The sequence below is a fragment of the Zootoca vivipara genome, chromosome 1, assembly GCF_965207765.1.
Source record: "Zootoca vivipara chromosome 1, rZooViv2.hap1.1, whole genome shotgun sequence".
Classification (NCBI taxonomy): Eukaryota; Metazoa; Chordata; class Lepidosauria; order Squamata; family Lacertidae; genus Zootoca; species Zootoca vivipara.
Window position 1 is genome coordinate 16,722,942 of NC_142582.1, and position 27,086 is coordinate 16,750,027.

The window sequence follows — 27,086 nt, forward strand, 5'->3', positions numbered from 1 at the left end:
TTGATTTATAAAAAAAAACCTCACGCACAAAATGATTTTTAAAAAATTACTTATCAGTTTTTTGACCATTTTTAAGTCACTGTAAGCAGATATAAAATTGAACCCAAGCTTTAGAGTCACATATATACAACATTATATAGGGTCATCAAACACACAAGGAAGCTTTTTTAAGCTGCAGTAACAGTATAGACTCCGTTAGAGGACTATGTTTTGCTACCTCTCCTGTAGGTTCTTTTCCCAGCATGTCCGGCAGGGTCTGCTGGCTGAGTTTTGAGGTCCCCAAAAGGGGCTTTTACCTTGCGCAGGTGTGACATTTGTATACCCTATGTTGTTAAGAACATTCCCCATTGTGGAATGTGGTGTTGTGTCCAAATTTGATATGAAATATATATATATATATAGAATTGTTAATACAATTTTTATGAAATGGTAAAATGACATACAAAAAAATTAAAAACGGTTTGTGCGTAACCTTTTAAAATATTTCAATGGAATATACCTCATTTTAGTCATTAATAGGTGAAAGTTCATCCATTTGTGCTACAGGAAATAATTTTTGAGAAGAAAAATGAAAAAGTCATCACCCTAGAGGACTTGCTTCCTGTGCTCCTAAATTCCTTGCACCGAAAAACGCAAACATCACTAACCAGAAGCCCCCTATACATCAGGGGTGAGGGGAAAGAGTCCCCAGTGGGAGTGCAAAGGTTGTATTGGAACATTGTGGGTTCCCTTTGCTGAGGAAACTTCCCAAGCAACACACAGCCTCAGTAGGGAATGCCGAGATAACTGGAAGCTCCCCAACCATCTCAGACAGAGTCAAGAGCAGAGACTCTCACAGGACGCAGGAGTTCTTAACCTCATGCAGTTTGGGGCAAGATTTCGGTAGGTTTCTATAAAGCCGCCCCATTCATCTTTGACATGAAACAGGTAGGACTGTGAAAGTTGGAGGAGTAATGCCCTTAGTCGGTGAAATTATGCACCTGTTCCAGCATGCTCTACGCATAGAGATGGAGGTCTTTCTGGGGATCAATGGAGGCACCTGCCCTATTGGTGGGACCACCCAGCAGTTTGGGGGCACTTGCTGGAGATGGAAATTGCCCTTGGTTTAACAGTTTGCCCAGGCACAGGGCTTTATCATGGGCAGAATGCTCCAATGTGATAGGCAATATCAGCATGATGGCCATGATGGCCAACTCGTTGAGCAGAGGAAATGAGCTCAAGCCCAAATATTCACTCAGTGCAGATGAATTACATCTTGATTGTAATAACCAAATACAAAAGGCTTTGGCCATGTTGTTCTCCAAGACCAGTGTCCACCTCTCTTTTTTTGCTGAGCATGAAGGCTTCCAGATCATGGTGCGGTGCTTCCAGGCAGACATCAACTCTAGCAGTCCCTCCCCATCCCAATGAAGCACAGATCGTGAGGTTGCTGGCTTCCCCCCTCCCTGCAAATAAGAGACTTACCCTTGTGGGTGTGAAGGAAATTCTGGACATTCCACAGACATTCCAAAGGGGTTGGAAATCAAAACAGTTTGAGATGCCCTGAAATTATTTTTGAATGGCTGCTGTTTATCAGAGAATGACAACCCAAATAAAAGGTTCAAGGTAAATGTCCCACATCTACGGGAAACGGTAAGCCGCGAGGAACAAAATGACATGTCCGTATGTATATATTGTGCCAGAGGGTGAGATTATGAAACAGAGGGTGAGAGGTTGCTGTCTTGTTTCTGTTTGACTGCCCCTCTGCATGAATGCAGAAGAGAGATATTTGAGACAAGACTGTTGAACACTAAACAGTGTTCCCTGTTTAGGGAAGCTTTTAATGTTTAATAGATTATTGTATTTTTGGAAGCTTCCCAGAGTGGCTGGGGAAACCCAGCCAGATGGGTGGGGTATAAATGAATAAATTATTATTATTATTATTATTATTAGACGTACAATTTCAAGCAATCTATCCTTGCATAGGGGCAGCACCTATGCTATGGAACTCCCTGCCTGTGGACCTTAGGAAGGCATCCATGACATACTGTTTTAAGCACCTGCTAGAAGCTTTCTGATTATTTCAGCAAGCCTACCCAGTCATATAATCTGGTTACCCAGATTTCTTCCAAGCTTTTCCCTGACTTTACCTACATTTTAATGACGACGCTCTTATGTAGATTTGCTTTTCGATTGTTTTGTGGGTTTTAGCTGCGTTTCAAAGATGATGGCGTTATGTACATTTTCTTCTTTAATGGTCCTGTGGGTTTTAACTATAGTTTTATTTATACACCACTTGAGAGCTCCGATTAAGCAGTTCCCCAGTTTTTGAAATTAATAACAAAGGGGAGGAGGAGGGCAGAATATACTTCAGAACATGCCATCATATATAACTTCATCCAGCAGCAGAGAAGCTGAATCCCTGGGGCTGCGTGAAATATTTAAAATCCCTGGGGACAGGGGGAAGAGAGTGCTGAACACTAGGAATGCTTCTGGTCTCCAAGCTGTGTTCCCTGAGAAGCTTAATATGACCCATGATTTTCTCTATGTTAAAGCAACATACCTCCGTTTTAGTTCTGCCTGGCAAATCCCAGTCTTGAAGTCGGGCACGATGCAATCGTTCTTTCAGAATCAGTGATCACAGAAACCAGCCCCTGCAATTTTCACAGTATCTATGCCCAATCATAAAGACTATTATCAGGTTTGTGAAATTGCCAGGGGAAACTTTGCCTTTCTGAGGGGAAAGGAGGGACACACGCACATCACGACACTTTGCCGCTTTGCCTTTCCAAAAGAATTTTATAAACATTGGCCGTGCAACGCTGTTTTTCTAATGTTACGAGGCTTTTTAGTCTCAGGGCATCCGTATGCAGATGAGGAGGCTATATTTATATAGAAGAGAGAGGCTTCTGCTTTGCAGCTGGGTTTCATTCCTTTTTTTTAAAAAAAAAAACACAACCACACGCTTGCACGATTTTGCCGTCAAGCAATGAATTCGTCTTCAGGATCAGTATGAGGAATCTAGAAAGAAAATCAAGAGAACGGAGGGGGAAGTTGAGGAGACAGAAATAATAAGCTGGAATCAAATTTCTCATGCTGTCTGTAGCCCAACGCTGCTGCTGGATAGACATAACAGCGATAAGCTCCAGGGCTTCTGGTCTACGGCGGAGGCAGTGATTTTTGTTGCTGACAGCCGGTCACCTGCACACACATGAAATAAAACCAGTGCAAGCTGCTCCAGCAGCTTGTTAGTAGGACAAGTTGACAACATCATTGCTTGCATTCCCCAGCCTGCTTGCTTCTGTCTGACAATGGCTGCTGAAGGGCGGGGGGGGGGGGAGTTTTGAAGCTCAAGAACTTGGGGAAGGGGGAATAACTAGCTAGTGTAGAAGCTACGATTCTCAGCTTCTTGATTTGGAAGAAAACCTCATTAAAGTCCATGGTATGAAACAACAAGAAAGCATCACAGTGTATCCTTACCTCCTTCTGTGCAGGTTTTCAGCTTCCCGTGTCCTATTCCAGTACACTCCATTCCATTCCACCCCACCCCAACTTTCCTGTTTTCGTATTGGCACTCAGCATAATGAATTAATTGGGAGTGGCCTTTTAAAAAATAAATTAAAGGATGGTCGGCTGGTGGCAATGGATTAAAGAAGGGAAATCTTTTGCTGCTGTTATTGGTGTATTATTTGACATTCTATGAGGTTTATAAATGTTCTTATATGTTGTAAGCTGCCATGAGAAGATAGTATTGTTGCTCACAACCCAATCTCTGAGCATCAAGAGACTCCAGAGGTGAATGCCCTTAACCAGACTTCTTGTTGCTACTTTCCCATTGCTGTATCTGATTAAGTATAAGCATGTAGTATAAACACCAAAAGTTGGGAAACACTTGCCTGCGAACCTCCAGTTGGAGAACAGCTTTTATCAAAGGCGTCATGGGCTCTGAAGACACTCGAACTCAGGATGCAAGGGAGAAATGTGCTAAGAGGAAGCCACGCTTGGCAAACCCTCACCATGATCAACTCCTGCCCGGAAACCAATGTCACCACTGCGGAAGGAGGTGTGGATCCAGAATTGGGCTTCACAGTCACTTACGGACTCATTGTTAAAACCGTGTTTATGGAAGACAATCTTACTTATGAGTGATCACCAAAGAAGGAGAAGAATCTGACTAAGCAACAAGTGCACATCCTTGGTGAATCCAAGGAAAGCTAAATGAATATTGACTTTAAGTTGAAAAACAGCTTAAATTTAAAGTAGGTCTGTGTATATTTTGGGACCACAATCCTCAAGAGGTTTACGGCAAAGCAATCCCACAGAAACCAACAGGAGTTATTTCTAGACCAAATGCGTTTCATGATGGTAGCATTAACCTTTGAGTTCAGATAAATAAAAATACTTCTGCATAAACAGACATATAGTGTCCAAATCAAGAGAAGTAGTACTCCTCTATTCCGCCTTGGTCAGACCACACCTGGAATACAGTGTCCAATTCTGGGCACCACAATTTAAGAACGATGTTGGCAAGCTGGAACGTGTGTGCAGAGGAGGGGAACCAAGATGATCAAGGGTATGGAAACCAAGCATTTAGAGGAGCTGGGTATGTTTAGCCAGGAAAAGAGGAAACTGAGAGGAGATAAAATAGCTATCTTCAAATATCTAAAGGGTTGTCATGTGGAAGATGGAACAAGCTTGTTTTCTCCTGCTCTGTAGTGTATGAATCAAGCCAATGGCTTCAAGTTACAAGAAATGAGATTCCGACTCAATATCAAGAAGAACTTTCTGATGGTTAGACCTGTTCAGCTGTGGAACGGACTCCCTCAGAAGGTGGTGGACTCTCCTTCTTCGGAGGGTTTTAAGCAAAGCTTGGGTGGCCATCTGTCATGGATGCTTAAGTTGAGATTCCTTCATTGAAGAGAGTTGGACTAGACTTCGGCCCTCAGGGTCCCTTCCAACTCTACAATTCTACAATTCCAAGATTCTACGATCCCTCAGCTACTGATCATACTCAGCTTTCATTTGACTGTTTTGCTCCTGCCCGCTTTTTATGCAAAAAGGCTGATACCATCTCCTTACTTCTTGGTGGTCCCATTTTGTCTTCAAACCTGTCAGAACTCACCACCCAAGCTCCCTTTTCAAAGGGAGGGATACTTCCCAAATTCTTTTCTCAATTTCATCCTTTATTTTGGAATTTAGTGTCACGGGAAATGTTTACCAAAGCAGAATTAATTGCAATGCCAAAGGCCATATTCTTTCCATAGCTGTATTCCCAAAATACATTTGTTGCGTTTGAAGAAACAGGTAAATTTAAAATGATTAGCAGGTTAAAAATAATAATCTCAGTCTGCTACAGCACAGCAGGAAGGTGGGAGTATTTTTATATGCCAAACCCACAACCTGTGGTGTAGCTCTGCTTCTGCCGACTAGGAAGATTTTTAAAATATATATATAAAGAGAAAAAGAAAACATGTTTGGTGAAGCAGAGATATCTCTATTTTTCTTTAATCTTATGGCTATATTTTTCGAGTCTGCCAGAGCTTAGCTGTGCCACCATAGACTGGGAAAATAAAATTAAAAAATAAAAAGCAAATAAAAATGTGAAGGCACACAGATTAAACCTATGTAACAGCAGTCCAGGGGGGAAAGAATTGGTCCTGCTTTTGTGTATTTTAAACAGAAAAGCCAGAATATATATACATATGTGCACTTCCTAACACAATAGCTTTGTTTTGTACTAGATTACTAATATTACAGCTGCGACCGCTGCTGCTGTTACTATTTAAATGTATATTCCGTTGTTCCTCCCAAAGGAGCCCAGGGCAGCAAGCAACAAGTGATAAAAGGATAAAACGTATTTAAAATATCTTAAGAATTCCAGTACAGATGCAGACTGGGAAAGATTTCAGCTTAAAAGGCTTCTTGTAAGAAGTATTACTGGCTGCAAACAAAATATAACATAAAACTTGGCCATGGGGGAAGCTGATATACCAGGGCTGTGGCAGCACTGTAGACGACAAGCAATTCTGTCCGGTTGTCTGTTCCAGAAGCCTTTCCTTCAAAATTTGTCCTTGGACATATTGACTCCTATTCCCCAAAGTATCCTGTGGCTCAAGCAGAAAATACACAGTATACAGAAGTTCCGAGAGGGCAAAGGATAAATTTAGTAAAATAAGTCTAGATGGGTCATAAAAGTGAATTTCAAGCTGCAGGAAGAGGAGGAACGGGAAACCCCGGGAAAGCTATTAAAAGTCTAGTTCGGGTCCACACAACTCACAGCCCACCAAATCGAAAGCCGTCTCCCTATCATATAAGCATAGCCTGCTGGCTACTTGACAGCATGCATGCCTGTTTCTGCACTGCAAGAAGGCAGGAAAAATCAGGCTTATTATTTATGGAGCTTCTGGCAATACACGACTGGTAGGTTGGTTTTGGTGGGTTGTAAATTACCTTGGCCTTGTCTAGTTTCCATCTGCTTGGTTGAAAGCCTGTGCATGGCTCTGCTGCTAAGAATTTGACCAGCCTAACTGTGGGAGGGTTTCCGACCACAGATTTGTAGTAGAAATCAAGAGTGCATCTCTGGAAGTGGATTGCATCAGCAATATTCTCAGGGTACCATATTGCAAGTAACTCTTAAGAAGCTCTCCACCTACCGGAAAGCGTCCAGCTATTTAAATATCACAGCTGTTAGTGACTGTTATGATTTAGGGGCAGAGGGGAAATTCCTTTGGTCTGCACTTTTTGATGAACCTCACAAAATTCGCAACTCCTGGACTAAAGCAAAAAAACTGGAACGCACATATCCTTTGGATTTTGCACGCATCTAAAATTTGCAAACACGGGTCTCAGCTCAAACAGGATGTCAAAATGTGTACAAAAATAAAAGCGGGTATTTGTGATTAAAAATGCACATTTAAATATGAATCTTCATACATATTTATTTACTTCTTTTAAATACTGATTCATTCAGAAGCAGAATGGACTTATGAACATGTGAAATTGCACAGACTAAAACTAGAATCTATATTCTGATTATTGTCAGATACAAAATATTAATGAGTTTTTAGTGGCAGTTGCAGAAGTTCAGTACTGTGAAATCATATAAATGTAAAAAAACAAACACATGAAATACTTTATTTTCTTTTTTGGAAAAAAAATCTATAAAGAAAACTATACATTACAACTAGGCCTTTTGGGGTGAAAAGTCAAATGCCAGCCAGTTGGTTATCCAAGGACAAAACTAGACATTCACCAGCAAAGACAAGATATAACATTCCATTTTATAAGATGCAGCAAATGATATATATAAGATTATCTAAAACCCAATGTTTCCTCTCTCACCATGTTTGCTGCACACCAACCAAATAACAAGGAAGGAGCCTTTGGCAAAATGTTTTCAGGTATTAATTTATATCTCCCCAAACCATTTCAGAATATAATGTTGAGGGAAAGAAAATGTATAAAGCCTTGCAGGCAAACTGTTGCAGATGAATAATGAAGCTAATCTGTTTTGTTCACGAAACTGAAAATCCACAGTAGTGGTATCCTAGAATCATTAGGGTTGAAACGAATCAGTAGAAGTCATCCAGCCATCATCCCTCAGACAGGATCAAGATGTTCTTATGTGGATAGCACTGCATGATCTGCTGATAATGTTTTGCCTTTTCAAAAATGTGGTTTCCACTCTTCTTGAAAGTATAGTCACGTCAAGTCAGCAAAGGTGATCCGTCCACAGAAGAGGACTTTTGGATATATTCTGGCATGCCTAAGCCAGGGATCAGCAAACTTTTTCAGCAGGGGGCCGGTCCACTGTCTCTCAGACCTCGTGGGGGGGCCGGACTATATTTTGAAAACATAATAATGAATGAATTCCTATGCCCCACAAGTAACCCAGAGGTGCATTTTAAATAAAAGCACACATTCTACTCATACAAAAACACGCTGATTCCCAGACCGCTCACGGGCTGGATTTAGAAGGCGATTGGGCCAGATCCGGCCCCTGGGCCTTAGTTTGCCTACCCATGGTCTAAGCTGACAGTGCCAACCATCTGCTGGGAAAGGAAGATGCTCCCAGATAGGGCTGGTTCCCAGGGCTGTCTTTAGCATATACACAGCCTGGGTGCAAAGATCCGTCCAGCATCCCCAAATTTAGTTTAGCCCCCAAATTAACTTTTATTATGCTTATGTCACTATTATCATTTGATAATAAGTTTCACCAAAGGAAAATCCAAGCTCATCTAGAGCAGGCATCCCCAAACTTTGGCCCTCCAGATGTTTTGGACTACAATTCTCATCATCCCTGACCACTGGTCCTGTTAGCTAGGGATCATGGGAGTTGTAGGCCAAAACATCTGGAGGGCCGCAGTTTGGGGGTGCCTGGTCTAGAGGATACGACCAAGTCTTAGGGTTGTCACCTGTCCTGCATAATACAGGATTGTCTCATGTTCCAATGTAAAATGCTACGTCCTGTATTGATGCAGTTTGGTCCTGCATTTCAGGTCTCTCTCTCCCCCCCCCCAAAAAAAGAATTTCAAAATTAGAAAAGAATTTCAGAATAGACTGGAAAGAGAAGTTGCTGAACTGCAATTTATCACCAAACTTAAAACGATGGAGAAATGTGGTCTAAATAAAGACATTGTATTCTTATCTCATTATACATGATAAAGCTATCTTTGACCATCTCACCCCTTGCTTTTCCTGTGGGACCAATCGTAAACAGTCGTTAATTCTTCCTGTAAGACCAAATGCAGCCATAAACAGTCCGGACCCTCCCCACCCTCTCACTATATGTGGGGATCTGGTGACTTCTGTTTCAGTGTATCTGAAGAAGTGTGCATGCACACGAAAGCTCATACCAATGGCAAACTTAGTTGGTCTCTAAGGTGCTACTGGAAGGAATTTTTTTTTATTTTGTCTCTCTCCCAAATTAGGGATCCTCTCCAAATGCATGTGCTTGAAAGGGTGTGTGAAAGGTCATGTATTTAAGCTCTGGGTAGCCAAGCACAGACAGATTTACAAATTGGTTTGTGTGCACATGCATGTGGGACAAATTCCAGAGGGGCCATCCTGTTAGGCTGCAACAGTCACTTTAACACCAGATTGGGGGGGGGGAATCACCCCCCACCCGCCCTGTCCTGTCCTTTATTTTGCCAGAACAAAGGTGGCAACCCTATTGAGAGTAGACGCACTAATTTCAATGAACTTAAATCTACTCTGAGTATGACTTACTTTGATGCAACTCTCTGAAATTAAAAGTGGGCTCCTAAGCCGAATGTAGTCTTTTAAAATACCCAGGATATAAAACCTGCCAGCTGGGAATACAGTGCCCCTTTAAAGCTCTCCCAGAATGCACCTTAACACTGCAATAAGTGAGAGTGAGTCAGAAGGTGGGAAGTGAGTCTAACCCTCTTTAGAGCAATTGGCTTCATAGCCACTCAAGCCCATGAAATATCCAGAGCGTTAACAAGAGCAAGTGGCCCCTGGATAATCATGATGGCTTTTCAGTGGCAATGAACACAGCAGGATATTCTCATCAGGGGGGGGGGGACGGACACACAGGTGTTGACCAACAAGCACAGCATCGCCCAGGAACAGCAAGAATGTATCAGTCCTGAAATATACTCGGAGTCGAGAGTGAATTTCATGCTCTTTATTCAGCTCATAGTCATCAAGGAGAAGAAGAGAAGAATGGCTCTTTCCCCCAAACCATCTGCTTATATACATTATTTACACAATGGGCCTTGCGTGATTGGCTACTTCAGGGCTACACCTGTGGGCCAATCAGGTTGTGGATTGACTTCTGCCTGCAGCCTGATTGGCTGCTCCTACAGGCCAATCAGGTTGCAGATTCACTTCCACCTGGAGTTGGATTGGATAGCTCCTGCTGATTCTGATTCCTATTGTTCTAGGATTCAGCTCAGTACATAACACCCCTCCCCTCTAAGTTCCAGTCCTGCCCGGGAAGTTGCATTCATAGTCCCCAAGGTCTGCTGGCCGCCTCCGTGTACGTTGTGGCCTGGGGTGTTCCTTGGTCAGGGGTTCTGGTTCTGGCTCGTGTTCCGAGGCTGCTGGCTGTGCCGGGGCTGTCTGGTCTGGCACCACTGACCCACTAGGTTGTGGCTCTGGTTCCGGTGTCCTTCCAGTCTTGGGGCACCCCTCTGTGCCTACTGCTTCTGCTTCCCCTGCCCCCCCTCTCGCTCTACAGGCCTCACTGCCCCGCTGTCCCCTTGGGACCCCTCTGTCCCGCTCTCCTCCCGGGTTCCTCCTGGGAATCGTCGCCGTAGCTGGTCGCAGTGGCGGCACCAACATTGCCCCCCTTCCGTTAGTACCTCGTATGACACGGGACCGGTCACCTTGGTGACTGTGGCAGTTCCCATGCTGGGCCTGCTCCAAAATTCTTTGCGTACACTGGGTCCTGGGCCTCGAATGTCCGGGGGTTCCTGCCTTTCCCCACCACTACCTCATCCTGAGCTCTGTCGGGGTGAAGTCGGTCCAGTCTAGTTGCAAGGCGCCAGCCCATTAGTAGTTCAGCTGGGCTCCGGCCCGTCGTTGTGCTGGGGGTGCTGTGCTGTGCTAGAAGGAATGCGGCAAGGCGGTATTCCCAGTCCCCTTGTGTCATGCGGCGGAGGCTGTCCTTGGTGGTCCGCACCATGCGCTCCGCTTTGCCATTGGTGGCAGGGTGGAATGGAGCTGAGCGGATGTGGCGGATGGCGTTCTGCGCTGTGAAGGTCTGGAACTCCTCTGACATAAATGCGGTTCCATTGTCTGAGACGAGAGTGTCAGGGAACCCGTGGGTTGCAAACAGCTTAAGCAGTACCCGGATGGCTGACACTGTAGAAGTGGACGGTACCAGTGCGACCTCCAGCCATTTGGTGTAAGAATCCACCACTATGAAGAATGTTTTTCCCTGGAAGGGGCCAGCGAAGTCCACGTGCAAGCGTGACCATGGATGTCGGGCGGACTCCCAGGGCTGGACTGGGGCCCTTGGGGGATCCGGGCGGGATTCTTGGCAGGTCTGGCAGTGTTGGACCCAGGCCTCTATCTCTCTGTCAATCCCCGGCCACCACACATAACTCCTGGCAAGGGCCTTCATCCTCACTACCCCTGGGTGTGTCTCGTGTAGGGCTGTGAGGACCCTTTTGCGGACGGGCTGGGGAACAACGACCCTGCTTCCCCATAACAGGCACCCCTTGTGGGCCGACAGTTCATGTTTGCGGGTTGTGTAGCCAGTGAATTCTGGCCCGGGGCTGCTGCTGGGCCATCCTCACCACACCCAGTCCAGGACCCGGGAGATGACCCTATCTTTTGTGGAATGGTGCGCCACTTCTTGTGCCTGAATGGGTCGGTCGGGAAGCAGCTCCAGGGTCATAACCTCTTGCACAGGAGCTGGGTCGGGGCCTGTTTCTGGTAGTGGTAGCCTGCTGAGGGCGTCTGCGTGGCCCATCGCCTTCCCAGGGCAGTGGATTGGTGCATACTGGTAGCCGGCAAGGAAAATTGACCACCTGAGGACGCGGGGAGACAACACTTGGGGGTCTGCTTCTCGGGGGCAAACAGGCCAAGCAACGGCTTGTGGTCAGTCACTATGGTAAAGGGCCGCCCGTACAAGAAATCATGGAATTTTTTTATGCCCTTCACGATTGCCAGACCCTCCTTGTCAATCTGTGAGTAGTTTCGTTCGGCTGCAGCAAGCATCTGGGAGAAGTATGCCACCGGCACCTCTCTTCCATCCGGGAGTTGGTGTCCCAGGACAGCGCCGATGCCATAGGGAGAGGCGTCGCATGCCAGCACCACTGGCAGCCTCTCATCGAAGTGTGCCAAGACCGAGTTCGAGACGAGCAAGTCCTTGACTGCCTGGAATGCGGCCCTTTGTCGCTGGCCCCACACCCAAGGGGCCCTTTTATCTAGGAGTCTGTGTAGGGGCTCCGCTACCGCTGCCTTATGGGGAAGGAAGGCATGGTAAAAGTTCAATAGTCCCAAGAATGACTGAAGTTCGGGCTTGCTCTTGGGCGCTGGGGCCTCACAAATGGCCCGTACCTTGTCACCGGTTGGATGGACCCCTTCTGCGTCCACCTTAAATCCCAGAAAGTCCACCTGCGGCACTCCTAGTAAACACTTTTCCCGCTTCACCTTGAGGCCCGCCGTCTGGAAACGGTGCAGGATGGAGCGGAGGCGGTCCTCAAATTCCTCTGGTGTGGGCCCGGCGATCAGCACATCATTGAAGAAGGGGGTGACGCCAGGAATCCCTTTAAGGAGAGAGTCCATTAGATTCTGGAATATGCCTGGTGCCACGCTAACGCCAAATTGCAGCCGCTTTACTCTGAATGCCCCTCTGTGTGTCACGATCGCCTGAGCCTCTGCTGTGGCTTCGTCCACAGGCAACTGTTGATACGCTTGGGCCAAGTCTAGTTTGCCAAAGATTGTTGACCCAGCCAGGGTGGCGAGGACATGGCTGACCACTGGCACTGGGTATGCATGGGCTGTGAGAGCCTTGTTTATGGTGCATTTGTAGTCTGCGCAGATGCGGACCGAACCATTAGGCTTGACGGGTGTGACAATCGGGGTTTCCCAGGGGGCATTGGGCACCGGCTCCAGCACTCCTTGCTCCACGAGCCGGTCCAATTCCTCGTCTATGCGGGGTTTCAGGGCGAACGGGACCCAGCAGGCCTTGTGCCTGATGGGTCGTACAGCGGGGTCTAGCTGTAGGGCAATGGGGGGTCCTGTATATCGTCCCAATGCCCCATCGAAAACCCCTGGAAACTCTTTGCATATGGCGTCCACGTCCACTTGTAAGCTAGTGCGGTTCACCCCGGTAACGGCTAGCCCCAGAGGTCCAAACCATGCCAGTCCCAGTAAGCTAACGTAGGGTCCCTTAACTATCAGCAAGTCCAATTGTTGCTTTCGCCCTCGATATTGCACCCTGAAGGTCCCCACCCCCAGTGTGGGGACCTTACGTTTCTGGAAGTCCCGGAGGGTGAATGGGGCCGGCCTTAGTTTGGGACCCCCATTAGGGCACAGTTCCCTTAATGTTCAGGCCGAGATTATGGATAGAGTTGAACCCGTGTCCAGCTCCATGCGGCATGGGGCGCCCTCTATCTGTACCTCTACATAAATTTTCTCTGTGTTGGGATGGGGCAACTGGAATACCTGGTAGTCCGTGATCTCCGTCGAGTTGCCCTGGTGCATGGTGCCGTGTGACCTGGGGCTCCTGGGTCGGTCATCTGATGCTTGTCGACGGGTGAGTCGAGCCCGACACACCCGGGCGATGCGTCCCAATTTTCTGCACTGCCTGCACTCTGCGTTGCGGAAACGGCAGGTCCTCCTCTCGTGGTTCTCCCCGCAGCTTGCACAGTTCCCTCCTTCTCGTCGAGGCTGCTGTGGTGTGTGTGCTGCTTGGGTGCGCCGCTGTACTCGGTGTACTTCCTCCCTGTCAGATTCGGATTCGTCGGTGAGGTCTTCGTGGTAGACCCTCGGTTGGGATGGCGGGGCCGGTCGTGCCTCTTGCGTTGACCTCTCGGCGACTTCGGTTGCCAGGGCTTCCTCCAGAGCAATCTGGAACGTGAGGGCTTTTTTGGCGTAGAGGCGTCGTTGCAACATCTCGTCCCTCAGGCCACCGACGAGGCGGTCACGAAGCATGTTCTCCAACTCTGAGAAGTTGCATAACTGGGCGGCTTGGCGGAGGGAGGTCACAAACCCAGTTATGGTTTCCCCCGGGGCTTGCCGCTTTGCGTAGAAGGCATTTAGGCACGCTACCACCGAGGGCTGTGGTGAGAAGTGCTCCTTCAGCCGTTCCATTATTGTTTTGTAAGAGACGGTAGCGACATCTCTAGGTGCAAGGAGAGCCCGGGCGATTTCGAACGTCTCCTCTCCACAGACACTGAAGAATGTCGCCCTCTTCATGGCATCGTTGGTGACTTCTTTCGCTTGTAGGAGGAAGTTGAAATGGGCAGCGTACCCTTCCCAGTCTCCTGATGCTGGTTTGAATGGCGAGAAGCTGCTGTCGGTTGCCATTCTGGGTTCCTTGGGTCCTGGAGCTGAAGCCTGGATGCACGGTGCGATGCAGCGGTGCAGCAAGTGGCGGTGCTGCGCGTGGTGGCGGTCAGCTCAGCAGGATCCCACCTTCGTCGCCAGTGAAATATACTCGGAGTCGAGAGTGAATTTCATGCTCTTTATTCAGCTCATAGTCATCAAGGAGAAGAAGAGAAGAATGGCTCTTTCCCCCAAACCATCTGCTTATATACATTATTTACACAATGGGCCTTGCGTGATTGGCTACTTCAGGGCTACATCTGTGGGCCAATCAGGTTGTGGATTGACTTCTGCCTGCAGCCTGATTGGCTGCTCCTACAGGCCAATCAGGTTGCAGATTCACTTCTGCCAGCCGCCTGATTGGCTGCTCCTGCAGGCCAATCAGGTTGCGGATTCACTTCCACCTGGAGTTGGATTGGATAGCTCCTGCTGATTCTGAATCCTATTGTTCTAGGATTCAGCTCAGTACATAACAAGTCCCCATGATGCAGCCACTTGAAAAATGTATTTGATGGTGCAGGCTGCAAATATGCTAAGCAAATAGAGAGATACATGTCGAGGATGGAAAATGGTTGACCCTCAAATTGGCTAGGCTGGGTATATCACAGGGGGAAATATGAACTTGCCAGAAATTGAATTAGGCTAGGGTTGTTATTTTTAAAAGCAACATACTACTTTCCTCTCCATATTTAGTCTTCTGAGTAAAAGCTCTGACCTCTTCCATTTTATCTTGATTTAATTCCCATTCCTTGCTCGATCTCCCGTTAATTCCCTCCAGTTTCCTATTCCACAGTTACCACTACTAAGGGTATTTCAGTATTTCCCATTTTCCATCCATGTCTCTCAACTTCTAACGCAGGCCAGCTAAGACAACACTTTCTATGGCTACTTCTAGCTAAAGCTAGATTAAGGATCTCTCTCTTTTTAATGTACTTTCATGGGAGATAGGGAAACCTATAATTTATAGAAGAGTTTGGATTTGATAGTGTGGTGTAGTGGTTAAGAGTGGTAGACTTGTAATCTGGGGAACCGGGTTCGCGTCTCTGCTCCTCCACATGCAGCTGCTGGGTGACCTTGGGCTAGTCACACTTCTCTGAAGTCTCTCAGCCCCACCCACCTCACAGGGTGTCTGTTGTGGGGGAGGAGGGGAAAGGAGATTGTTAGCCGCTTTGAGACTCCTTCGGGTAGTGATAAAGCGGGATATCAAATCCAAACTCTTCTAATTTATAATGCATGCAGTTAGACGTGGGTGGCGCTGTGGGTTAAACCACAGAGTCTAGGGCTTGCTGATCAGAAGGTCGGCGGTTTGAATCCCCGCGACGGGGTAAGCTCCCATTGCTCGGTCCCAGCTCCTGCTCATCTAGCAGTTCGAAAGCATGTCAAAGTGCAAGTAGACACATAGGTACCACTCCGGCGGGAAGGTAAGCGGCATTTCCATGTGCTGCTCTGGTTAGTTTACTCAGAACGAAGGGTTCAGTTCTATACTCATGTACCAGGGAATGACATAGCTGCCAAGTTATCCCTTTTTTACAGGGATTTTCCCTTATGCTGAATAGGCTTTCTCGCGAGAAAAGTGAAAACTTGGCAGCTATGGAATGAGCTCTATTTAGTTCTGTCATATTTATATGAATACTTTTGTTATGCAAGTCCGTGTCTGACTTACTCCCAGCTAAATAATAGTTCACAGCATTGGGTTCTGTGATGGAAGAAATTATATAAAAGAAAAGAAAAAAAGAAGTAACAAATAATATTGCAGCCTTAAAAATTTTTTCAATACAATACATAAAAAATCAGTTTAGGAACCAAACCAATTTAAAGTATGGAGCATATTGAGAAAAAAAGACTGCACTGAGTTGTATGAAAAATGAAGGGTTCCAAAAGACAGGCCATTTTTGAATGCATTCCAAGAGGAGTATTTAATGAGAGTCCTTTTCTCCCTTCCATATTTCAGACATCAAGTCATATTCAGAATAATACTGCTGAAATAAATGGCTGGCTATTATAAATTCACTGATTTCAGTGGGTCCATTCTGAGAATCACTTACCTGCATACAGTCCTAAGTGATTATATCTCTGGCCTGCTCATTAGTTTCTCACACTTACTTGTTGTTAATTTCAGATCACAGGTTTGTCGTCTTCTTCACTGCAATAGCTACGGGAGGAAAAACAGGGACACAAATGAGTGCAAAAATACAAGACAGGTCACAAGCCAAATGTACTGTACAATATCACATGCACCATAAGTTGGCATAGAGATTTCAATAGGGGAAAATAAATGCAAAACCTGAGCACACAGTGGAACAAAGCACTGCATGCTTAAATGGAGGCTCACAAAGTTTGTAAACACTTTTCCCTCTAGCTTGTTGTTTGTTGAGAAGAAAGCACATGCTACAGTTTGGGCATTAATGATCCTTGCTACAAAATGAATTCTAAATTTGTGGTTGCAACAAATGGACCGCTGCTTATGCCATAAAACTCATTAACTAGGACCTCTGCTCAGCCGAGAATTGTGCGAGTAAATAACAGGGTAAAGTACATACTATTTTCCCTTGAAAATGTTAAAGTTTAATATGCATAAAAGGCTATGTTTGAATTCATTCAAATGCTATGCAGAGAGGTTTGCATTAGGCATGATCGCAGCCGGGATAGCTCAGTTGGTTAGAGTGTGGTGCTGATAATGCCAAGGTTGCAGGTTTGATCCCTGTATGGGAAAGCTGTTGGAACCTGGGGTGGGAAGCCAGCTGGCTTGGCCCCAGCCAGAGCGCCTCCCTTCTCAGCCTTACCGCTGCGGAGATCCATCAGTCATCCTCCTCCGGCATGCGTCTGCGACTCAAACTGCTGTGCATGCAAGAGTAAACACACAACAGATCAGGCTCGAGGTGTGGATACTGTACTAAACTACATATTTATTATACATAAATCAGGACAACGAAAAACATGGCCTCTCTCCTTGTCGTTCTTCTCGGAGAGAGAGAAAACAAAAGCAATATAGAGTGGATGTTCCGCTCACAGGACTCCAGCAATCTGTGCTGGAATGTAAACAGACATGTGACATGTAACAATCCCACTTATCTGCAGCAAAGGGTAGAATGGAATTCCCAACAAAAGCTGCATTACAGGAGGTTGGACTAGATGACTCTCGGGGTCCCTTGCAACTCTTTGATGCTATGATAGGTTTGTCTCTAGCAAATGCAGCAAGGAGTGTTTAAGGCTAGTAGTTACAGGTAGGTAGCCGTGTTGGTCTGAGTCGAAGCAAAATAAAAAAATTCCTTCAGTAGCACCTTAAAGACCAACTAAGTTTATATTTTGGTATGAGCTTTCGTGTATCTGAAGAAGTGTGCATGCACACGAAAGCTCATACCAAAATATAAACTTAGTTGGTCTTTAAGGTGCTACTGAAGGAATTTTTTTATTTTGCTAAGGCTAGTAGATTACTCATCCTGGAAACTCAAGCAGAGTGGGGCAGAAATAATAACATTATTGTTATTGTTAATCAGCTCATAGATCCTGAACAAGCAAGAAGCTTGCCTAGGATTGCTCTCTCTGAGACCAGAGAAAGGAAATTTTATTGAACTGTATTAAGGACTAAACAGTAGACAGGACTTCATTGCTTGCTTGTTCAAGAGCAATGTGTTACTTTGTCTTTTTACAATGTTTTGTTTTGTACCTAGTTTAAGACATCACCATCACCATCTTTTTATTTACACGCCACCTTTACATTGTTAAAACAGTGCTCAAGGCAGCTTACAATGTGGCAAGATTCACATAAATATGAACGTAACAAAAGCCAAAAACAATAAATAAAACACATCAAAAAGCACACCACTGAATTGAAACAGTCTCTACATAATAAGATCTCAAAATAAAGATACAAAAAGAACTCGGGCAAAACGCCCCAAGCAACACCACAGACCAAGAGTCTGTTCAGCAGCGTCTTTTGTAACTGGAGGGGAGTTTCCTGCAAGTAAATGTGCCCCTGAAGTGGAAGTAAGGTCTAAGTGGTCTAAATGGGTTGGGCTTTGCAAGGCCGATGAATGGACTACTTTCACTCAAATTGCCTCCAATCAGCGCAAAGGATGAAGAGGCCATTTCTCATTGGCTAAAAAATCTTCCATTTCATGCTGATTGAGGGACCCTGGGATGCTGGAGGTGGAGACCCCTCTGCAGAAATAATAATGGGTCTTCCTCCACCATGGAGGAAATGGTCCATTCCTGCTTTAGACTTGGGTGTCATATGGGGTTTTTTGGGGGGAGGGTTAAAGTTGTGTGTTTGTTTGTTTTTGCCACTGCAATATTATATGGCATGATACATACAGGAAAATAAAAGTACACATTCAATGAACCTGAAGCCCTATTTTATTTTATTTTCCCTAACACTGCCTTGGTTGCAAATATGTATCTGCAGATATATTTATCAGCATTTGAAGCATAACTGCAAATCTAACACTGCACATTGAATCTAAATAAGTGTCCAGAGGTTCCGGTTTCCACCTGCAGGAATGGCGGACCTGTTTTCCATCTCTCTGACCTTCGTAAGGAATTTGGCGGTTGCTAGGGGAGTAAATGGCAGCCCCCTACCCTCTCCGGGGGTTACGGAGAGGGGCCGCTGGCCCGCGATGCCCCCAGACCCACTCCGACTGTTTTTGGAGTGGGGGGAGCTTGGGCTGAGCACTTACGAGGGCCAGGACTCCCGGACGCTAATCTGCATGGCGGGGATTTCCATGGTTAAAGAAGATAATTAGGCTTAAATCTATGGACATACTTCAGAAGGAGGGGAAGAAGCGCTGTTTACTGCTGAGAAATTTATGCTGCTGAAAGGAGAGGAGTCAAAGATTGTACTGCATCTGGAAGAAGGATTGATGGGGACGGAGCGATAAGGGAAGCGAGTTTTTATTTTTATTTTCCTTCATATTGTTGCCTCGTACCTTCCCGGACGCGATGTCCTGGCTTGTTTGGAGTGAAAGAGAAGCAAAAGACTGTGTGAGTTGAACTTTATAACTGTTGTTACTGAGCATATTTTTTTAAAGATGTGGAGTTGCCGATGAGAAAAGCCTCCCCCTAGTTGGGCGGAAGGAGTTCTGGACGCGCTCGGAGGATTTATGAGTTGTGACGCACTTTAAATTGGAGCAGCGACCTGAAGCTAAGTTCAGCTATAGGGCAAGGAGATCCATTAATTTACCAAGAGTTTATGGTTTGATGTTTGGGTCTCCTGCCTGAAAAAGCTGTAAATTCTATAATGATCGTGAATCTTCATGGCTATGAGAGAAAGCGAAAGTGATTTGAGCTTTTTGAGATGGCGCTGCTTCGGGCTGCTTCGACGCAACAAGGAGCTCCATTAAGAAGATTTATGGGGAGGCTGGACTGATTAACTCACACAGGAGAAAGAACATCTGTGAAACGTTGTTTGATATTTATCTCAGCGGCTGGGAAACAATCGGATGAAAGTGGAAAACATCTATGTGACTGTAAGGGGAAGATCTGGATTATTATGAACTTGGAGGACGATTTGAACTTTAGAAAAAAGACGGCAGTGGACAGTTGCGAGGAATTCCCAATTTCTTGAAGCATGGGAACCCAAATAAAAAATTCTTTAGATGATTTGGCATAACATTCGGTTTGATTGATATATATATGTGTATAATTTGAAATATTGAATGTGATATAATTGGTTTTAATTGGAAAATTAATAAAAATATTTAAAAAAAAAAGAATCTAAATAAGTGTCAATACTAAGAAACTGCCAATTGTTCTAAGGGTATGTATTTTAATAAGTGTTTGAAAAGGGACGACCAGTTCACTACAGTTCTCGTGTTTTGAAAGTATTGACACAATTGGAAATCTTCTCCAGCAGTTATATTTAAAATAAGCAGAGCTGATTAATGCCTCCGTGCTTGAAACTGCACCAGTAGGAATATATGATTGAGTCCTACTGCAGAGAAAGATCACATTTGTTCAGCATTTGAGTTGTAAAACAGGACCCATGCTGTTGGAATTTTATTTTCTTTTTCCTCTGGCAGAGAGAGAGAGAGAGAGAGAGAGAGAGAGAGAGAGAGAGAGAACAGAATAAATAATAATGTGGAAACTTGGACTGAGCCAAATGTTGTCCAATAAACATTCTCAGTGCAAATAAGAGACTTTGGGGGCCTGGGGTTTCATGAAAGACCCTCAAAAGTTTATGGTTTTGGTGTCTGTTCCCGGTTGTTTGCAGTCGCAAGTGGTCACCATTTCAGCACTGTTTTTGGTCAAAGGAGGGGGGGGAGAGAACCTTTCCTTTCTTAATAAATTTGCTATCATATTGCAAACAAACAATCAGGACTACAGTATCTACACCAGGCATCCCCAAACTTCGGCCCTCCAGATGCTTTGGACTACAATTCCCATCATCCCCGACCACTGGTCCTGTTAGCTAGGGATCATGGGAGTTGTAGGCCAAAACATCTGGAGGGCCGCAGTTTGGGGATGCCTGATCTACACACTGATATCATTTAACTGAGGTTTTAAAAAAGAAGCCAATGCTGAGATAAGGTAAACTGTGAGCAAAATTCTGAACAGACCAATTGTCCTCATTCTGAACTATAATTATTTGCCCTTGGTGGCATCGCCACGGAGCCAAATCGGATTGGTTACATATATAACAACATCCCTTGCTATGAGGGAAAAAAGGAAAAGTATTTTTTCCCCAAAGAAAACTAGAAGTGAAGCTACAGCCAGTAGGAACTACAAAGAGGCTCACAGCAGAACATTGTTTTGCTGCAATACCAGGTATGGGAGCATGGATTGCTTGAATTTTGTAACATTGGGGTAGGATTAAGGCTGGCAATGCCAACTCATAAATAAATCCAAACAATAACACCCAAATAATATCTGAACAGGCTAGTGCATTTCACAAGGGGAAGGAAAGGTTCACAAAATCTCTCCCCACGCCCCACATCTTAGCTTGGTTCTAGGGCTCTTTCTGCAGACTAATTTTAGCTTTTACACAAATGGACAAAGGGATTATGTGAAAAATATTGCTGAGGAGTAGATATTTATTTCCAAGAGAAACTTAAAAAATGTAACCCTTAGTGAAAGACCAGCCGCAAAATACACACCAACCCACAGGTTTACACGGCTGTTATTTTTAGGAAGGCTGGAACTAGGTGTGCTGCTTCATTTCAAAATATTTGTGTTTTAAAAATAAAAAAGTTCCAAAATAGAAGCAACCACAGTTCCAAATCAACAGATTTCTGTTAACTCTGGCACTTTAGGTATGAAAAAAACATTTGAAAACACACACACACACAGAACGAGAGAGAGAGAGAGAGAGAGAGAGAGAGAGAGAGAGAGAGAGAGAGAGAGAGAGAGAGAATCAACAAGTGAGTGAATATGCTTTTTTGTTCTCTTATAAGAAAAACAATGATTGTTTCAGCATAACTAAAAGCAATAGAGGAGGAATTTGGGGTGGAAAGTTACAAGAGAGGAAGGAGTGAGAAAGTCCTTCACATCCGTAAATCTGGGAGTGAGCAATCTGAGTTCCTTCATAATATTGCTGAACTACAGTTCTCATCATTTCTGATTACCAACCATGCAAGTGGCGCTCTGGTCTAAACCACTGAGCCTCTTGGGCAGGCACCCCCAAACTTTGGCCCTCCAGATGTTTTGGACTACAATTTCCATCTTCCCTGGCCACTGGTCCTGTTAGCTAGGGATCATGGGAGTTGTAGGCCAAAACATCTGGAGGGCCGCAGTTTGGGGATGCCTGCTCTTGGGCTTGCTGATCAGAAGGTCAGCGGTTTGAATCCCCACGACGGGGTGAGCTCCCATTGCTCTAGCAGTTCAAAAGCATTCTAGTGTGAGTAGATAAATAGGTACCGCTGCAGCGGGAAGGTAAACAGTGTTTCAGTGCACTCTGACTTCCATCACGGCATTCTGTTGTGCCAGAAGCGGTTTAGTCATGCTGGCCACATTACATGGAAAGCTGTCTGTGGACAAACGCTGGTTCCCTTGGTCTGAAAGCAAGATGAGCGCCGCAACGCCATAGTCACCTTGGACTGGACTTAACTGTCCAGGGGTCCTTTATCTTTACCTCTCAGCATTTCTGGTTACCCACAATGTTGAATGGGCTGAAAGGAGCTGGAGATCAACAGTATCTAGAGGGCCACAGGTTCCCAACTTTAAGTGATTTGAATGGTTCTTCTGATTTAAAATATTTGTGTTTGTTTTGGTAAGGCTTCTCAGAATCAAGTGAATGCCACTTGCTCCTCTATTTTGCCCTTGATGCTGTCTGACACCCCCCCTTTAAATTGGTTAGTTTGTTAATTAAATTTATCCCATGGTCTCAGGATGCCTCACAACAATTTCCAGCAAAAACAATCAGACAAACAACAGGCGATTACCGTCCCCAGCCTAAGTAATGCTGCCAAATATGTTTAGTGACCTCAATGAACCCATAATTCATTTTAGTGGGATGTGCATTGGATTGGAACCGAAAAATCTGGGTCATCATTTCCAAAGTACGCAGAGCTTTTAAAGGAAAATAAAAAAGCTACTTGGTAATATTACTATTGCAACACTATTAACATGTGTACAGAACTTTCATACTACAAGTGTGGTTAAAAGATAAAGGGACACCTGACCATTAGGTCCAGTCGTGACCGACTCTGGGGTTGCGGCGCTCATCTCGCGTTTTTGGCCGAGGGAGCCGGCTTACGGCTTCTGGCGAACCAGAGCAGCACACGGAAACGCCGTTTACCTTCCCACCACAGTGGTACCTATTTATCTACTTGCACTTTGCCGTGCTTTCGAACTGCTAGGTTGGCAGGAGCTGGGACCAAGCAACGGGAGCTCACCCCGTTGCAGGGATTCGAACTGCTGACCTTCTGATCAGCAAGCCCTAGGCTCAGTGGTTTAACCCACAGCGCCACCTGCGTCCCTTCAGAAGTGTGTTTAGAAGTCCCCAAATTCCAATATGAAAGGCTGCCCCAAAATGGGCTTCATTTTTGCAGGACTTTCCACACCTTCCAAACTCCCCTATTTTCCAGGGACAGCCCCGGATTTACAGAAGCTGTCCCAGGTTCTGATTTGATCCTGGAATGTTCTGCTTTTCCTTAGGACGCCCTTATTTTCATCGGAGAAATGTTGGAGGGCATGGAGTTATGTGGCTCCTGAACCAAGGGAATAACTAACTATACAACATTTAGAAGACATCTGAAGGCAGCCCTGAATAGGTAACAAGTTTTCTAATGCTTAATGTTGTGTTGGATATGTTGGAAGCCACCCAGAGTGGCTAGGACAACCCAGTCAGGTGTACAGGGTAAAAATAAAATAATGAAATAAAACTACCAATTAAATGGAAAGAACAAGTGCAGTTCCACAGGTGAAGGGCAACTTCTGATATTACCTTTAGAGGGGAAGTTCTGCATTGTGGCTCTTTCTCATTTTCCTATGAAAACTGGGAAGCAGGGCCACGTCCAGGCTTTATGGGGTCCTTGGCATTGTGCCTTATGATGGGTGTCTTCCTACAAATACTGTCTGTCCTGGTGGGTTTACACAAGGGATGTGGGTGGCACTGTGATCTAAACCACTGAGCCTCTTGGCTTGCCAAGCGGAAGGTCAGCAGTTCGAATCTCCACGACGGAGTGAGCTCCCATTGCTCTGTCCCAGCCCTTGCCCACCTAGCAGTTCGAAAGCACGCCAGTGCAAGGAGATAAATAGGTACTGCTGTGGCAGGAAGGTAAACGGTGTTTCAGTGCGCTCTGGTTTCCATCAACAGTGTTCCGTTGCGCCAGAAGCAGTTTAGTCATGCTGGCCACATGACCCAGAATGCACATGCGCCATACATAGCAGTTTGCCGCCAGCGCCGCTCAAGCGCCGTACGAACCAGTGGCTGGATCCTTTGCTCGTGGCTGCAGCCATGAATGGAGGATCCTCCACATGTGGCAGCGCAATGGCTGCTTGTGCCACCATGCCCAGGGGCGGCGGGCAAGTACCCTGCGGGGTACCTTCTTGTCAACCCCCCCGACATGGCACCTGGGGCACCCCGCCCCCCTGCTCCGCCACTGCTGCTGAAGAATCCATGCCATGGCTTTCTCATCTGTATAATCTCTCCTATAATCCTGATGCTGTGCTCCTCACATGTGACATCGGAATTATGAAAGTATCAAAAGGTATGATGATGATGCCGCTCTTATAACACAGAAGGGAATTCTGGAAGGAGCACTATGGTTTCACCTGGCAGAAGCCGAATTTGAATGCTTTCCCAAAACATGCTTCTCTGCCCCAGAAGGCAAGAAGTCTACTCCTCTAATACCATTGGCCTGGCTTCTTAATTTTATTTCCCGTAATCTCCTCTTGTCTTTCTGGCAAGCACTGAGTAGCATAATAACACCACGGCGGTAATTGACCAAAGTACCCTTTTCCCTTCTCCCTTTTAATGCCTCTTCACTTCATTACTTCCTTCCCTTTACTGCTGTGTCTAAGCCATGCATGGCAAGTGAAAATCAAAAGGCTGGTGTTCGTCTCTAGGAAGACAAGGGCTGTTAACCCAACCTGGGAGCAGCTCAACTGCTGATGCACACCTCATCCAAAGAGCAGGCAGCTGCTCTCATCGAAACATTTGTATATTTGAGGGAGGCACCCCAGGAAACTTTGCACAGTAGCTCAGCCTTTTGCAACTTGATGCCCTCCAGCTGTTTCATAGCCTATGACTCCCATCAGCTCCAGCCAGCAGAGCTGATGGCAGTTGTAGTCCAAGGAAACTGGAACACACCAGGCCAGTGAATGCCTAGTTCAGACCCTCCAAGTGTCCCTATTTTCCAGGAAGAGTCCCAGATTTACAGAAGAAGAAGAAGAAGAAGAAGAAGAAGAAGAAGAAGAAGAAGAAGAAGAAGAAGAAGAAGAAGAAGAAGAAGAAGAAGAAGAAGTAGTTTGGGTTTGATATCACGCTTTATCACTACCCAAAGGAGTTACAAAGCAGCTAACATTCTCCTTTTCCTTCCTCCCCCACAACAAACACTCTGTGAGGTGAGTGAGGCTGAGAGACTTCAAAGAAGTGTGACTAGCCCAAGGTCACCCAGCAGCTGCATGTGGGGGAGTGGAGATGCGAACCCGGTTCACCAGATTAACCACTACTCCACACTGGCTGTCCCAGTTTCTGATTTGATCCTGGAATGTTCTGCTTTTCCTTAAAAAGTAAAGTAAAGGACCCCTGACAGTTAAGTCCAGTCGTGAACGACTCTGGGGTTGTGCCGTTCATCTCGCTTTACTGGCCAAGGGAGCCGACATTTGTCCGCAGACAGTTTTTCTACGTCATGTGGCCAGCATGACTAAACCGCTTTTGGCGAAACCAGAGCAGCGCACGGAAACGCCGTTTACTTTCCCGCTGTAGCGGTACCTATTTATCTACTTGCACTTTGACGTGCTTTCGAACTGGTAGGTTGGCAGGAGCTGGGACCAAACAACGGCAGCTCACCCCGTCGTGGGGATTCGAACCACCAACCTTCCAATCAGCAAGCCCTAGGCTCAGTGATTTACACCACAGCGCCAATCACGTCCCATCTGTTTTACCTTAGGACGCCCTTATTTGCATCAGAGAAATGTTAGCAGGTGTGGAGTTATGTGACCTCTGAGCCAAGGAAATAAGTAGCTATACAACCTTTAGAAGACATCTGGAGGCAGCCCTGTATAGCATAGGTTTAAAAAATGCTTTATTGTGTTTTTATATATACTGGAAGCCGCCCAGATGGACAGGGTATAATAATAATAATAATAATAATAATAATAATAATAATAATAATAATAATAATAATAATAATGGATCAGGACGTCCCTGTTTTCAGCAGGGAAATGTTCGAGGTTATGCTAGTTTGCCTTTACCATTGGGGCAGCCCTGCCATGTTAAACCCCCCTTACACTGGAACCTGGAAACTTGGGAGAAAATACTAGCAAAACAATGTTAAAAGATCCACAGTTTGCTAGCAGTCAAGCCTGCACTACATGGATGGAGGGCAGCCAATTTACCGCCTTGTGCTGATCACCTTCTAGGAGTCAATCACACATTCCATTCATGTAGAGCATCATTCTTACTGTTCTAGCCTAGTCTGCTCAGTTCACCCATCCTGATTTGTCACTTTCTTCTCCTGAGAACTGGGAAAGGCGGGCAAAAATCTCAGGGTCAAAACCTTTAAAAAGAGACAGAACCTTCTTCTTTTTATATGAGAAAAGATAAACCGATTCCCTCTCCTGCCTGCTTGGCGTCTTTATTCCAGAGCCAGAAAAATCCTGAGGATAAATATCAGATTGATTGCTCTGTCAGTGTGTGATCACATCAAATAGATTTTTAAATAGGATCAAAAGAAAACCAGACTGAAGTTCTGTGTAAACAGGAAAGCCTTCTCACCCATCCCCTGACCGGTGATTGTGAAAAGGCAAACAAAAACTCTGGGCAAAAACTGAGCGAGGAAATTGATATTTTTTTGCAGACTCATTCTTTGCAGGGGTAATTGTATTTGATATTTTATTTTGATTTTTTTTGTCTCTCATAACAGATAAATTGCTATAAAGCAATAAAATCAAGCCATCTCTCACCGTTACTTTGCAGAAGGAAATGATGGGGTGAATGCTAATAAGACCTGCCAACTGAATCATAAATGGATCCCAATAGCAAAGATCCCTGATTTGAGAAGACAAAGTTATGCCCATGACGCCTAGCTGGAGGCTTGCTATTGCCTTAGAGAATCTCGTGCGCGGCCTTCCTTAGATCATGCATTTTCCCTACAGTGTGGAGGAAGCAGGAGGAAGCGCTTTCCGTTCCACAAGCAAATATTCCCTACTAAGTGATGCAGCCTTAGAGGTGACAAGAGGAAGATGTAGGCCAAATAATGTTCCTTCCCCCACTGTGACATATGTTGTGTACTCTATTTCCATATTGACCTTGACACCTATGACATTGGAGGATGAAAAAGCAACTTCAACAGCCTGGTACACGATTCATCAGAGTAAACGGAGCACAGTTATTGCAGCAGAATTTGTGTCTCCTGATCACAGCGGTAGAAAAATCTTCAGCTGCAGACATTCGTGACCACGGACTTTTCCTTTTGCAGCTT

At 45.4% G+C, this 27,086-nt stretch overlaps 1 long non-coding RNA gene across 1 annotated transcript; it reads left to right on the plus strand.

Moving 5' to 3' along the window:
* Positions 1-1,403: 1,403 nt before the first annotated feature.
* Positions 1,404-27,086, plus strand: LOC148687490 (uncharacterized). The gene is made up of 2 exons (XR_015946629.1): positions 1,404-1,632; positions 26,529-27,086. It is a non-coding gene; the product is annotated as an uncharacterized LOC148687490 (long non-coding RNA).